The sequence below is a fragment of the Helobdella robusta genome (assembly GCF_000326865.2).
Source record: "Helobdella robusta unplaced genomic scaffold HELROscaffold_8, whole genome shotgun sequence".
Classification (NCBI taxonomy): domain Eukaryota; kingdom Metazoa; phylum Annelida; class Clitellata; order Rhynchobdellida; family Glossiphoniidae; genus Helobdella; species Helobdella robusta.
Genome location: NW_008705459.1, coordinates 4,623,473 through 4,636,545, shown reverse-complemented (window position 1 = coordinate 4,636,545; position 13,073 = coordinate 4,623,473). Strand labels below are relative to the sequence as shown.

At 33.1% G+C, this 13,073-nt stretch overlaps 1 protein-coding gene across 1 annotated transcript in view; it reads left to right on the top strand.

Annotated features, from left to right (window-relative positions):
• The window catches only part of HELRODRAFT_189781 (hypothetical protein), a gene marked incomplete at its 5' end in the record, with an annotated part of 13,017 nt that extends 12,352 nt beyond the window's left edge, over nucleotides 1-665 (top strand). Inside the window, one exon of the mRNA XM_009032282.1 lies at nucleotides 1-665.
• Between the last annotated feature and the right edge of the window lie 12,408 nt (nucleotides 666-13,073).

Here is a 13,073-nt window from a genome sequence, read left to right as displayed (position 1 = left end):
GAGCCGATATATTTGGATCTTAAGAATCTGTTGCACTGTTAAAATCACCTCCACATGAAAATCTGACAAAAGAAATTGAAAGTAGTAACATTTACGCATTTGTTTTCATTTCATGTAGATGTGTTTTTATTTATTAAACGCGTATGAATCTTTTCAATTTTCGGCATTTAGCAGCTGAAAAAAGTCTGAACGATGTTTGACAAGAGAATTTTGATAAGTAGTCTTGTTGAAATTAATAAAGAAATAGTTGCTAGCAATTTTTTTACAAGTAGTAACTACCCATTGTGAGTAGCTAAAACACACACAAACACCCGCCATACACAATTACACACACACACACACACACACACACACGCACACACACACACACACACACACACACACACACACATATATATATATATATATATATATATATATATATATATATATATATATATATATATATATATGGTTTATTTATTTAGATAATTATTTGTGTTTTCGATAATTCATAAACAACCTGTATGTATATAGTTGGAGTGATAATAATATTGATTAGTTACTGTTTTTAATTTTTAATGTTTCTTTTGTCGGTTTTTACTAACTTATTGATTTCTCTTCTATGTTCGTTTCGCAAATCAAAAGAAACATTTTTAAATAAATTGAATGTTTCATTTATTAAACTCACTGCCACGTCTTATATTGATTCGATAAGTTAGTTGATTCAGTACAGACACTCTAAATCTCCAATTACTTTTTTGTCTCATTGATGATCCAGTTGAATAAAATTTTGTTATTTTATTGTTGTCGAACTTGTTTAACTGGCGAAGAGTAGAGTTGTCATCCCTCATTTGAGTTCTCGTGTCAGCTCTCTTCTTCAAGCTACTTGAAACATTCTCACGGCCCAGCGTTCGAAAGATTTAAAAATGTCCACAGAACAAATGGTCATCGAAATAATATGTATGCCCTAGTTATATATATATATATATATATATATATATATATATATATATATATATATATATAGTTTGGAATCTAATATATGCTGATGATATCGTTTTAACAGCCCCGTCTGAGCTGAGTACAGCACAGATGTTTGAAGATTGGAACACCAGACTCGCCGATCATGGATTCAAAGTCAACATCAGCAAAACCAAAGCAATGAACACTGGTGAACCCATCCAATCCACAGCTACTGGACGATTGCCCTGTTCAGTTTGTAAAGCTGGTGTAGGTAACAATTCAATCAAGTGTCAGCAGTGTAACCAGTGATGTCACAAACGTTGTTCAAAAACAGTTGGTAATTTGTCTAATGTGTCCAATTTTGTTTGTCTTGCTTACATCAATCCACAACAACAAATTCGAAATGGCACTGTTTTTGAAGCCATTAAGGTAGAGAAAGTCACATCGTTTCAATATCTATGGGATGTTCTGGATTGTACTGGAACAGCTGAAGCTGCCGTTCGAGCACGCATACGTGCAGCCTGGAATAAATGGCATCTCCTTGCCTCTATGTTGATGCGGCGTGACATCCCATTACCACAACGTTCAAGATCTTATAAATCTGTGATACGTCCGGTCTTGTTACATGGTGCAGAAACATGGCCAATGACAACCAAACTGGAACAACAACTTCAACGAACCGACATGAAAATGCTCCGATGGATGCAACGAATTAGTCTGAAGGACCACATCAGATCTACCGAAATCCTGCGTCGTGCTGGTTTAGATGATATAAAGGACGAATGCCGGCAACACCGTCTGCGGTGGTTTGGTCATATCAAACGAAGTGGAAACAGTGCCATAACTTCTCTTGCAGATGTTGAAGTACCTGGCACACGTCCCAAAGGCCGTCCAAAGAAGTCCTGGTCGCAAACAATCGAGCAAGACATGAAAGCTCTAAATTTAAATGAAATGGATACAACTGATCGTCTAATTTGGCGCAAAAAGTTGATGGCAAAGAAAACAACGTCCTACCTCATGGAACTGGGTCTCTGGACGTTAAACGAAGATAGATATAGAGTTTTGATTTGATTAATTTTTAATTTTAACATTATAAAAGCTGACTTGGTTAGTTTTTTTGTAGCTGTTATGTTTGTTTTTCTGTTTGCATTTGTTTCGTTACTCAATAATCTTAATATAAATTTGATTGAAAACGATAGTTGCAACAGTCATTTAATCGAAATTCCTTTTTAGAATTTTCCCACTATCTTGAAATTCATGAATTTGAAATAATGTGAACCCTGTAACATTTTCTGTCCCAAATGTTTAGGTCAACAATTTCTTGACCTATTAGTTAATTTTTTGGGCCGCACCACAAATAACCGAACATTTCCTATGCTAACCGTATTTATCTTTATATCATAATTAGGTATATTTATGTTTCACAAACTCTATAAAACGCCGGCATTCTTCTAACAAGATCAGTTAATGTCATAGATATATATATATATATGCATATTACAAAATATTTGTGAAAAAAGACATTGTTATTTATTTATTTTGGATCCCAAATGATCCCAAAAATAATTTTCATTTTCACAAATAGACGCCAAATCTTTTTAGCTCGCAGGCAAATTATTTAAACATTGCAACGGGTAAAAGTTGGTCACTCAGTAAGTGTCCTTTGAATGTAATACTTGTAACATTAATTCTGCGGAGATGCAGTTATGAGATGTAAAACGAAAATTTTGAAAGTTCCTCATCAAAAAGACATCTTAATAATAAAAATTATGATTTGAATAAACATAAATATAATATTAGTTTAATATACAATTAATTTTTGTTTATTCCATTAACAAACGCATTTAATTGCGATTTTATGCACGAACATTACAATATCCATTAACATTCCAAACCCAAACAATTATTTTTTTATTAAAAAGCAAAAAATTGTCAGGTGGCCAGCGTAAAAACGCGGCAGATGTTGTGACTTGCTGCAATGTTCATTCATACATGCTGAAGGTTTTCAATTTTGCGCTGCTGTCTATCTCGTTGGTTTCGTGCGTTACCGCACCGTATATCATGTATTCGTATTTGAATACTGGTTGTAGCATGTTGAAACTGTCGTTTGAGGTTGTTGTTAAATCTCTGCTGTTGCGCTTCTTTGTGTTGGTGGAAGGTTAATGTGTTGATGTACTGGTAATTATTAAGGATTATTTTCACCATCATATCCGTTTTACGGTCTCACATCAGTGTGGTACTTTTGTTTTATAAAGTGAGAACAATTTAAATGGTGCTGGCTGGAATTTATTCGCAGAATTAAAAACAATCCCAATCTCAAATGAATGCTGTTGAATTTTCGTGCGTTACCAGTCAGCTATTTGGTAAACTTCTTTGATAATTGCATTCGACATGACTGTTGCTACTAAACCAAAGCAAAACTCCATCACATGAAATCTGCAGGTTTATCAGCATCAACGTCAGCAGCACCATCAGCGTCTCACATCTTCTAAGCTAATACATAACCAGCCTAAAACTCATTTAGGCGTGCTAACGCCGATGTACGACCGCCCCAAGCCATACAAAACACAAAAACATTACATCACATCACGCAGACCATGAATAGAAGCACAAACTCACAACCCACTAACGCAGGCAATTTATGCTTAGGACGCACTTACCTACAATAAACATACACAAAACGGAACATCCATAGGCAACTTTAAAAAATATTCGCTTTTCCATATAAATATTTACAATTATCGTCAAAAAATCCAACATGGCCAAATTGGTTGCCAAAAGAAAAGCACGCTCGAAATTTAAGAGATATTCATTCTGCTGAAAAATTTAAAGAACACTGGTTGAGATGTGTTTCAATTTTTATTTGGAATCAAATTTTTTTCTACTTTTCAGTACTTGAAATGTAGTATGGGGCGGCGTTGGATCCAGAATCTTTCGTTGGTTGGAAGGGATTATTTTCAAAACTATAAAGTGGATGACTATATTTTTGCTTTTTGCTAATTTTGTTTTAACTTAGAAAATACTACATAAATACTGAATTATCGCATAGTTTTTCTTACAAAACCGTCAATTTTTTTTCTTTCATGGCCTTGTCCTGGGCCCGCCACTGGCTGGTTATTGTACATTTAACCCTATTTAGGTCATCTACATGAACGTGTAACATACGGCATGCATCATTAAAAATTGTGTCTTTGTAATGTTTGTTGTGATTTATAATGCAATTATTCTTATTACGTACATAATCATTGATTCCTTACGTGCAAGCAAAATAATAACTGAACCAGACAGTTCGACGACAACAACGACAACAACAACGACAACAACAACCAAAACGACGACGACAACAACATCAATAACAACAACAGCAACAACAACAACAACAAAGATCAGGTTGCATTCGATATAAATTTCGTTTCTTTTACTTTTTTTGAAAATTAAATTTTCAATGGTTGATGAAAAGATGAAAGAAGAGTGTCGGCGATTTATTTAAAAAACTATCAAAAACTTTTAAAATAAATTTCAATTGTGTTTTTTCTTTTCAACAAAAACGTTTTTTTCATTTAAAAAGTTTGTCTGAATTTATGTCCTACTCTTAAAAAAATATAGGCTGGTGCAACATTGAAACGATGCTGTATGAAGGAAATGGCGTGTAGTCTGCTATTTCCAACGTGCATGTACTTGGAACAAGCAGGCCTAGCAGCATCACATACACGTCCAGAGGAAACGTTCTCAACATGATTTTTTTTTTATTCTTTAAAAATCAGGATCTGACAGACGCAGAAACTGTAACAACAGAACAACAGAGAGAAGTTGAACCTACAATAACGTGCCACACTAAAGTTGTAATGGCACACTGGATAGCGACGCATTATACAGCAACACATTCTAAAGCTAGACGTCATACAACGACTCGATATAAAACTACACACCAAAAAACAACAAACACACCATTCAAGCAATGTCGAAATACGCAAAAAACACGTGTTACAAAAAACATATCATAAAACGACTGATCATGCAACAAGAAACCATGCACCACAAAACAACAACATACCACAACAACACGCCACAACAACACGCCACAACAACACGCCACAACAACACGCCACAACAACACGCCACAACAACACGTCACAACAACACGCTACAATGCAACACAAACATAACAACACACAACATCGCTAACGCCTAACAAAGCATTGCAAACAATTTACAACATTCAACCAACAACAACATATGCGACATGTTGAACAACACGGAATATCGCGCTCTTCCATTATAACTTCAAAGGTTCAAGAAATGGTTTTCCATTAAAAAAAACATCCAAAACTAAAAGAACAGACGTAACAAATAATATATCGCAACTAATTTCGACCATAATGTTACTAACATGACGTAAACTACTACGTTGATACAAACTTCGATATAAACGGGTATTTTCTTCTACTATGTTAACTCCGACGTATCAACGCCATAACCTCCTAGCATAAAACAGCGTATAACACAACGTATAACACAACGCAACGTAACGTAACTGCTGCTTGGTTATAAGTTATTCATCCGATATCTATTATCAAATTACCCATTGTCTTTTAAATCATTATTAAATATTAATCCTAAAAGAAGAAACCAATTACAGAAATGCTGCCAACCACTACTACTGCAACCACTACTGCTACTACTACTACTACTGCTGCTGCTGCTCTTTCCTCGTTTCTTCCACATTCTCCTCCACTACATCCTATTAATTTTCTTGATGCCATCACGTGCCTCATCATTTTCCATCTCGCCGCGTTTATTTCCAAAAGCGTACCTCTATTAACGGTTCATTCACCTACAATTTTGTGAAATTAACGTTGGATATTTTGTAGGGATGTGCAAGGATGTTCAGAGGTTTGTGGCACTTGCAACTCGAAACTAGCACGCTATTCTATTGCTTGTCACATAATTACATTTTTTCGTCATATTCCATAATATTTCGACAAAATTGAAGCAAGTTGCACTTTGTAACAACATCATATCGATACCAATGGAACATTTGGATTAAAATATTATCACCTTAATAATTTTTGTGTTTTTTTTACATGCGAGCATCGCTTTACAGTCAAACTGAGTTACCTACTATATTCACACAATACAGAAAGATATTTTAGACTATTTAACATAAATATATGTGTTATGTTAAAACCTAAAATTTATACCAATTCGCTAAAATGATTTCAATTTTATAAAAAAAAGTACATTTTTAGTTCGTTTTTGGCCTCACTGTTCATTTCATTTCTCTCGCAACCAACCTCTAGTGCTTCTGTTGAAGTTGTTGACGGAAGTGTCGCCCTGTTCTGCCTGTGTGTAGCATCCTGATCATTTCTTGTTTCATTCTTCTTTAATAAAGATCACTCCAAGTTTTGTGTTTATATAGTTTTTTACATTTTTTCGGTAACGGTTTCAATATTTGAAATTTTATACACAATCTAAAATTTGAAATATTTATGTCAATAAGCTTTTAATTTATGTTCGAGCTTAACTTAATGCCTAACTGTTACATTTTGATTATTTTTAAATTATTAGTGCGTGATTTAATGTATAACTTTTGCCCAACTTTGAATGCCAATGTATAAGGGGTAGGGATCGTCATGTTGTTTCATTTACTATGCAGACTGTAATACTTTTGAAATAAATGTTAAAATCCTGTGAAACTAATGAAACGGAAATTATTTAATTTCATGATAGAGTGAAGGAGATTGTAGTTAAGAAGAGTAAGAAAAAATAATACCACACATAATCAAAAGAATATCGATTTCTATTCGTGGGTTCATCTTTACATATAATTAGCGATGTTGCTGTGATGATGTTTGTTGTTGCACGTTGTTGCTCGTTGTCGCAGGTTGCAGCACGTTGTAGCACAATGTCGCAGGTTGCAGCGCACTGTTGCTTGTTTGTTGAAGCCATCCATCACTATTCAACGTTGTATCTGTGCACTACACTGACGAAATGCAATTCAATCGCAATCCCATCTTTCTACATTTCTTTCTCTCTCAAAGAATTTTTTAAATTCTACAAAAATATTCCAACATGAAATTCTAAACACGTTGAAAGTATGCTGGAGTTCCAATTGCTGGTGCTGATATGTGGCAAACGAGTGCATGCGATCTTGAAGTTTTCATTAAATTTGTCTGCCTTCGTATCCATGTGCTTCGTTTAAACGGTTTTGGTTGAAAAATGCGTTATTGTGGTTGATTTTAAATACATATGTTATGTTAAACGGTAATATAATTTTTTATAAATAGCAACTAAATAAGCAATAAAGGTAATGGATAGATAACGTAGATAATAAATAATGTAAATAACGAAAAATGATAAACTAAAAACGAATAGATAAATTTAATAACTCACACATCTCGTCACTTATGTAGATCCAGTTAAAAATATCAAAGGTAGACCTACAAAAAAAAGACAAACATGATGATATGATATCATTGATGAATTAAACCGTAAATTCGATGCGTAGTTGAATAAAAGTCAAAATAAATCAAATTTTTTAAATTTTAATTCTCGCTAAATAATTTTGTGTATTGAAGTGCTGCTAATGAATTTGTTGAACGCATCCAAGCGTTATTTCACCGAAAAGAAACCATCCACTTTATTTTTTTCAATTTTTGTGTGTCTTATCCTTCTTAATTTTTTGCAACCTATCGTAAATAATGAAAAATCTGAAAAATTTTTCTTACATACTTTTATCTATTAGCCACATTAAAAGTCTAAAGTAAAATAATTGTGAAATATTTAAATATTTGAAAAAATTAATTTGAAATTTATGGATCTAGATTGTGATGAAGACGGGAGTGGAAAAAGATCCTATATATTAACGTCATCCAGTCAAAAATATCCCAACTGTACTTTTTAATTTTTACTTGCACCTAAAAACGAACACACACACACACATCACACATACACACACCACACACCACACACACACACACACACACACACACACACACACACACACACACACACACACACGTATATACATATATATACACGTATGAAAAAGTCAAATGAAATACCATGGCAACTTATCTTTTCATTTTTATCTTCAAACATTTCAATTTCATAAATATTGAAAATGATTGAAAATTATTAACAGCTGTTAAATAAGTTTTTAATTTTTAATTAAAATTAAAATTACAAAAAATTTAATAAAAAAGTTGAAAAGTCAGCTTAAAGAGTAAATCTTTTGAGGTAGACTCTTCAATACATAATTTGCTTCAGCTGTTGACTGTGGCCGATCTAGACAACTTTGACGGGAGGAGCCAAAAACTTGAAAATTTTTAAATTTTCACAGGGGTGGGGCAAAAGTTTTTCGGTTAAAGATTTGTGGTAGTGTGGCTGAGGACCTTTTTTTGCTTATTACGTTCAATTTTTGGTCGATTTTACCCATAAAACGGTCCTATTTCTGACTTTTATTAAAAAACTGCTCCCAACGAGGGAGGCCAGCCCGGCTCCTTTTTAGATTCACCACTGGCAGCTGTCAAACACTGCAGTCAAGTCTTACGCAAATTTTAATACAATTACATACTTACATATAGAGGTGCCATCTCCCACTGAACGTTGGAGACAAAATTCCCGCCATTGCGTCAAACTTTTAAATAATTTAGAATAAAAAGGGTGATCCAGTTAACGTTATTAGTAACCAATGATCATTATTTTATTGACATCTACAAAAATTGAAATATAAAACTCTCCCCTAAATTTTAGTGCAGGCAGGTAAGCAATCATTTAACTGTAAATATTTTTCTATAGAAACGTATAGAAAACTAATAAATTTTTAAATAAAATAAACATATGTACAATTGCGATGTACAATATTAAACAAATTTTTTTTTTCGAATTTTAACAAAAATTAAGGACAAAAAAGACCACCTGTTTAACAAAAATAGCACCTGCCATTTGCCTAAATTTCATATAATTGATCAGGTTGTTTATTCAAAAAATTCTGTTATTTGACATTTTAAGAAAAAAGTTGCTAGAAAATTTCAAAAATTTATTTTTATAACGAAAATAATCATAAAAAATTCAGTTTAATTTCATAATTTGGTGAAATAAATTGTGGCAAAGTTTCAAGGCCAGGATGATTGCACGCGAAAACATGAATGAAGATAACAGCTGAAATAAGCTTTTCACTTATATAAAAATTTACTTTTTTATATGGTTGGTAAAATATTGAATTTTTTTATGAAACCAGTTTGATCGCTAATAAGATTTATACATTTAAGTTGTTGAACTATATTATAGTTTTCGTCAGAAATGTCCGATCAATGTTTGAGTTTTCCTCTTCGTCCCGAATTTTGCTTTCGAATTTTACTGGTTTTTTTATTTTTTACTTTCTGTTGTTAAGTCCTGCCAGTGTTTTTTAAGCCTGTGGTGAGAAATTGCAAAAAATGAAAATAAATGAATGATCCCACCATATGGATTGGATTTTTAATTGATAATAATCATATTAAGTGCACGCGTGTTTTTGATCCACATGCAGTCTAAACAAGACCTCCTCGATTTAAGGGGATCAGTGCTACTTCATCATTTTGCCAGCTGAATTTCGATATAAAATCTCAAAGGGGTAACTCAATGTTTCGTTTCGCTAATCTGTTCAATCAAACCGTTGAGTTTTTTAACAGCTGTAACAATTCTTTGAAAATTTGTTTGAATTTGTTATTTCAATCATCAACTTACTAACACACTCAAATATATAAACTTCAGCTGCATTGCAGTTATAATAATAATAACAACAGAAACAACAACAATAATAATGATAATATTTGTAATTTTGCATATAATATTTTAAAACGTGGTTTTTTATTACAAAAATCGGCCAGCGTTGGATACGATGAACGAAATATTTCATCTCCCTTTCATGTGCGTATATTCTGTTGACCAGCAAATTGGCTCGTAGCGTAGACAAAAAATATAAAAATACAAAAATACATTTTGTTTATGTGACTCAAAATACACCCACACTCACACACACACGCACATATACACACACTACACACGCACACATACCTACATATATGTATATGTATATATATACCTTTACACAATACCCGTATACATTGCGTATACATATATCAAATGGTATAAAAATACATGTTGAAAGCTTGCATACAGTAGTACCTAGGTAGATGCAATGTATTGCACGGAGCTAGAGGGAGCACTCCAGCGTTAAAACATAAGCGAACGTGGACGGGAGGACGGTGCATCAGTTGTTGTTGCTGGTGCTCTTTATTGCTGAACGGTTGAAATTGCTTGCTGCTAAACATTTATAACTTTATGTAACATTTCCGATTCACTTCTTCCGGTTATATGCCCCGTACATAAATATTTTAAATGTTACATGTGTATATATTTGCACGTTTATAACTTTATATTAACGATTGTTTGTACTACATATTTTTCTTGCGTAGTACCAAAGTAACATTTAAAAGTGAATAAGTTATTAAAAAATTAACTGTTATAGATTGTGACTCTACTTGAAACATTAGTTAGCGCGTTGGTTGGGTTGAGATTTTTGTCAGCTGGCGAAGAAAACCATGTTTAACTTTATTTCAAATTGAAAGTGCATCGTGCGAGCAGTTAATAATAAACTTTTATTAACTCGGTAAGAAGGTTGCAACGGCAATTAATCCTGGAAAAAGAAGGTTGGTGAAAGTTATTTAATAATCTACTTAATAATTCACACAAAACAAACACAACACATGAACTCATACACATACATGTATTTCCATTCATTCTTTCGCTCGTTTGTTCGTTCGTTCGTTCGTTCGTTCGTAATATATTGTATGCACATGCTAAGAGTTTGTTTTGCGTCATGCTTGCTGTTCATTCATCATTGACACACACGCTTTTTCATTATTTACATCGTTCACTATTTCGTGAAAGTGTTTGTTACAATTATTTTGAGGATATATTTTTTGTTGTGTTTGTAGTTTTTTGAAATGTGATGACAAACAAGATAAAAAGTTTAAACATAAAATTGACAAATGATAAGAGTTATTTAATTATTATAATTGATGTTTCATCAGCATTATTCAACACAGCTGTTTGATCTGGTACAGTTGTACGCTGCAAACAACAACCAAACATATCTGCTGTAAGTAAGTAAACATTCTCATCTGTGCTCGCATGTTGGTTGGTAGGCCAGCAATAATAATAATAATCAATGCTCGTCTCTGAGGCTTCATTTGATCGAATCAAGCTCCACTGATTTGAGATAAATAGATGCACGTGGGTACATTCTTTACGAATGCAACTTCGCAAATACGACTTCGCATTGTACAGTTCATTGATTTATACACATTTACGCAACAAAAAGTTCTAACCCTGACAAACAAGCACATAAACATTCCTGCCTGCCAGTTCGTGTTTCTACGCTGGTTTCTCTCTCTCTCTTTTTCTCCTTCTCTTTCTTTTTCCCTCTCTTTTTATTGAATGGTCAGCATCTTTATTTATAACTTCTGTCCACTTTCTAAGCGCTCTTTCGCCAAGCAAGTCGTACGTTGAAAAAGCGTCACTTCAGCCAACCAATGAATGGAAACGTTGAGAACATGCATTACAGGATGGAGACATCGCAGACGACAACAGAGTCCTAGAATTATTTTGTTTTGCTTTATTTATTCATTGTGCTTTTGATGATGCACTGGACGCGGCTTCAGGCAGTGTGTGTGTGTTAGTATGTGTGTGTTTGTGCAATAATGTATTCATGTTTACATGTATCTATGTATCTATATATTTGTTTACATGTATCTATGTATATGTATCTATGTATCTGGTATGCCCGTTGTTTGTAAGTTGTACTTACGTATGCATGCATGCGACTTGCGACTAAGTAATATAATTATGGAATGGTCAGCAGACCACTTTCTAGAACGTAATTTTTTGATGGTCATTTTGAGCCGCAAGCAAATTTGCCAACCAAACGTTAAAAAGCAGAAATGTTCAACAAATTAATAGAAAAGAAAGTTCACATTTTAAAAGTTGAAGCGAAACGAATAAAAATGTTTCTATTTAGTAATGTAATGAATTTACTTGAATGTTGCGTCGAAGCAATTTGCATCGATGGCATGTTGTTAGTTCCCCTAAGTGCTAAGACGTAACGATTTTCTTCAATTTACAGATTAAATAAATTCACTCTTGACATTTGAGGACTTTCAAATTTTTATAAAATGAAACATTTTTTAAAATTTAAACTTACAAAATCAATATTTTAAGCACATTACTAACATGAGATGTGATAAAACCAACAGACTTAATGTCAAAGTGTCAGTAAGCCTATGTAGGCAACGTTTTCAGACTCAAATTCATAGTGGGCTCGAAAAAACATTACAAAATTGTGATCGAAAGTCGTTAATTTTAAAAACACGAATAACAATGGACTAAAGTATAACATGATTTGCAAAATGAAAAACCACTATTGTTCATGAAAGATGTTAAAAATTAAAAAAAAAGTTAAAAATTGCATATTTTATTTTTTCAAATTGAAAAATTTAAAGATCGACCAGCACCTAGGCACAACTCGCACAACCATTCTGCATTCAAACCACAACAACTCAAGAGATTTTTATTTCAGCACGTGTCGTTTGAACTCGTTTTTTTAAATAAAATAAAATCAATCAATTATTTTCATGCCATTGTCATTTTTTGTTATTAAACATTTTACATGCAAACGCAGGTAGGTACATTTGAGAATAACCAACGAATAAAAGAAAAATCTAAATTTTTTCCCAGCTCTAATTTTCGTTGATATGAACAACCACAAATAAGGATGAACGACTCTAGTTATTAGATGCCATGTAAAAAAAACTTTTTCCTCCTCTTCTTGGGTTTTTGATTTTTATAAAATATTTTATGTATGAACACATGTTGGTGGTTGAAGATGTTATAATATATTTACCTAGTTGAAGATCAGCATTAGAGTTACATCTACTTGATCGTCTATTGTATTGAACTGCCACAATCTCACAGTGACTTTTGACTGCCTGTACCACCTCTATCTCGATGACTCTAGTTAGTTAGCTCTGGTGGTTTTGTGCTTTCGGTTGTGCTAGATGACAAAACAAGAATGAACGAATACAACG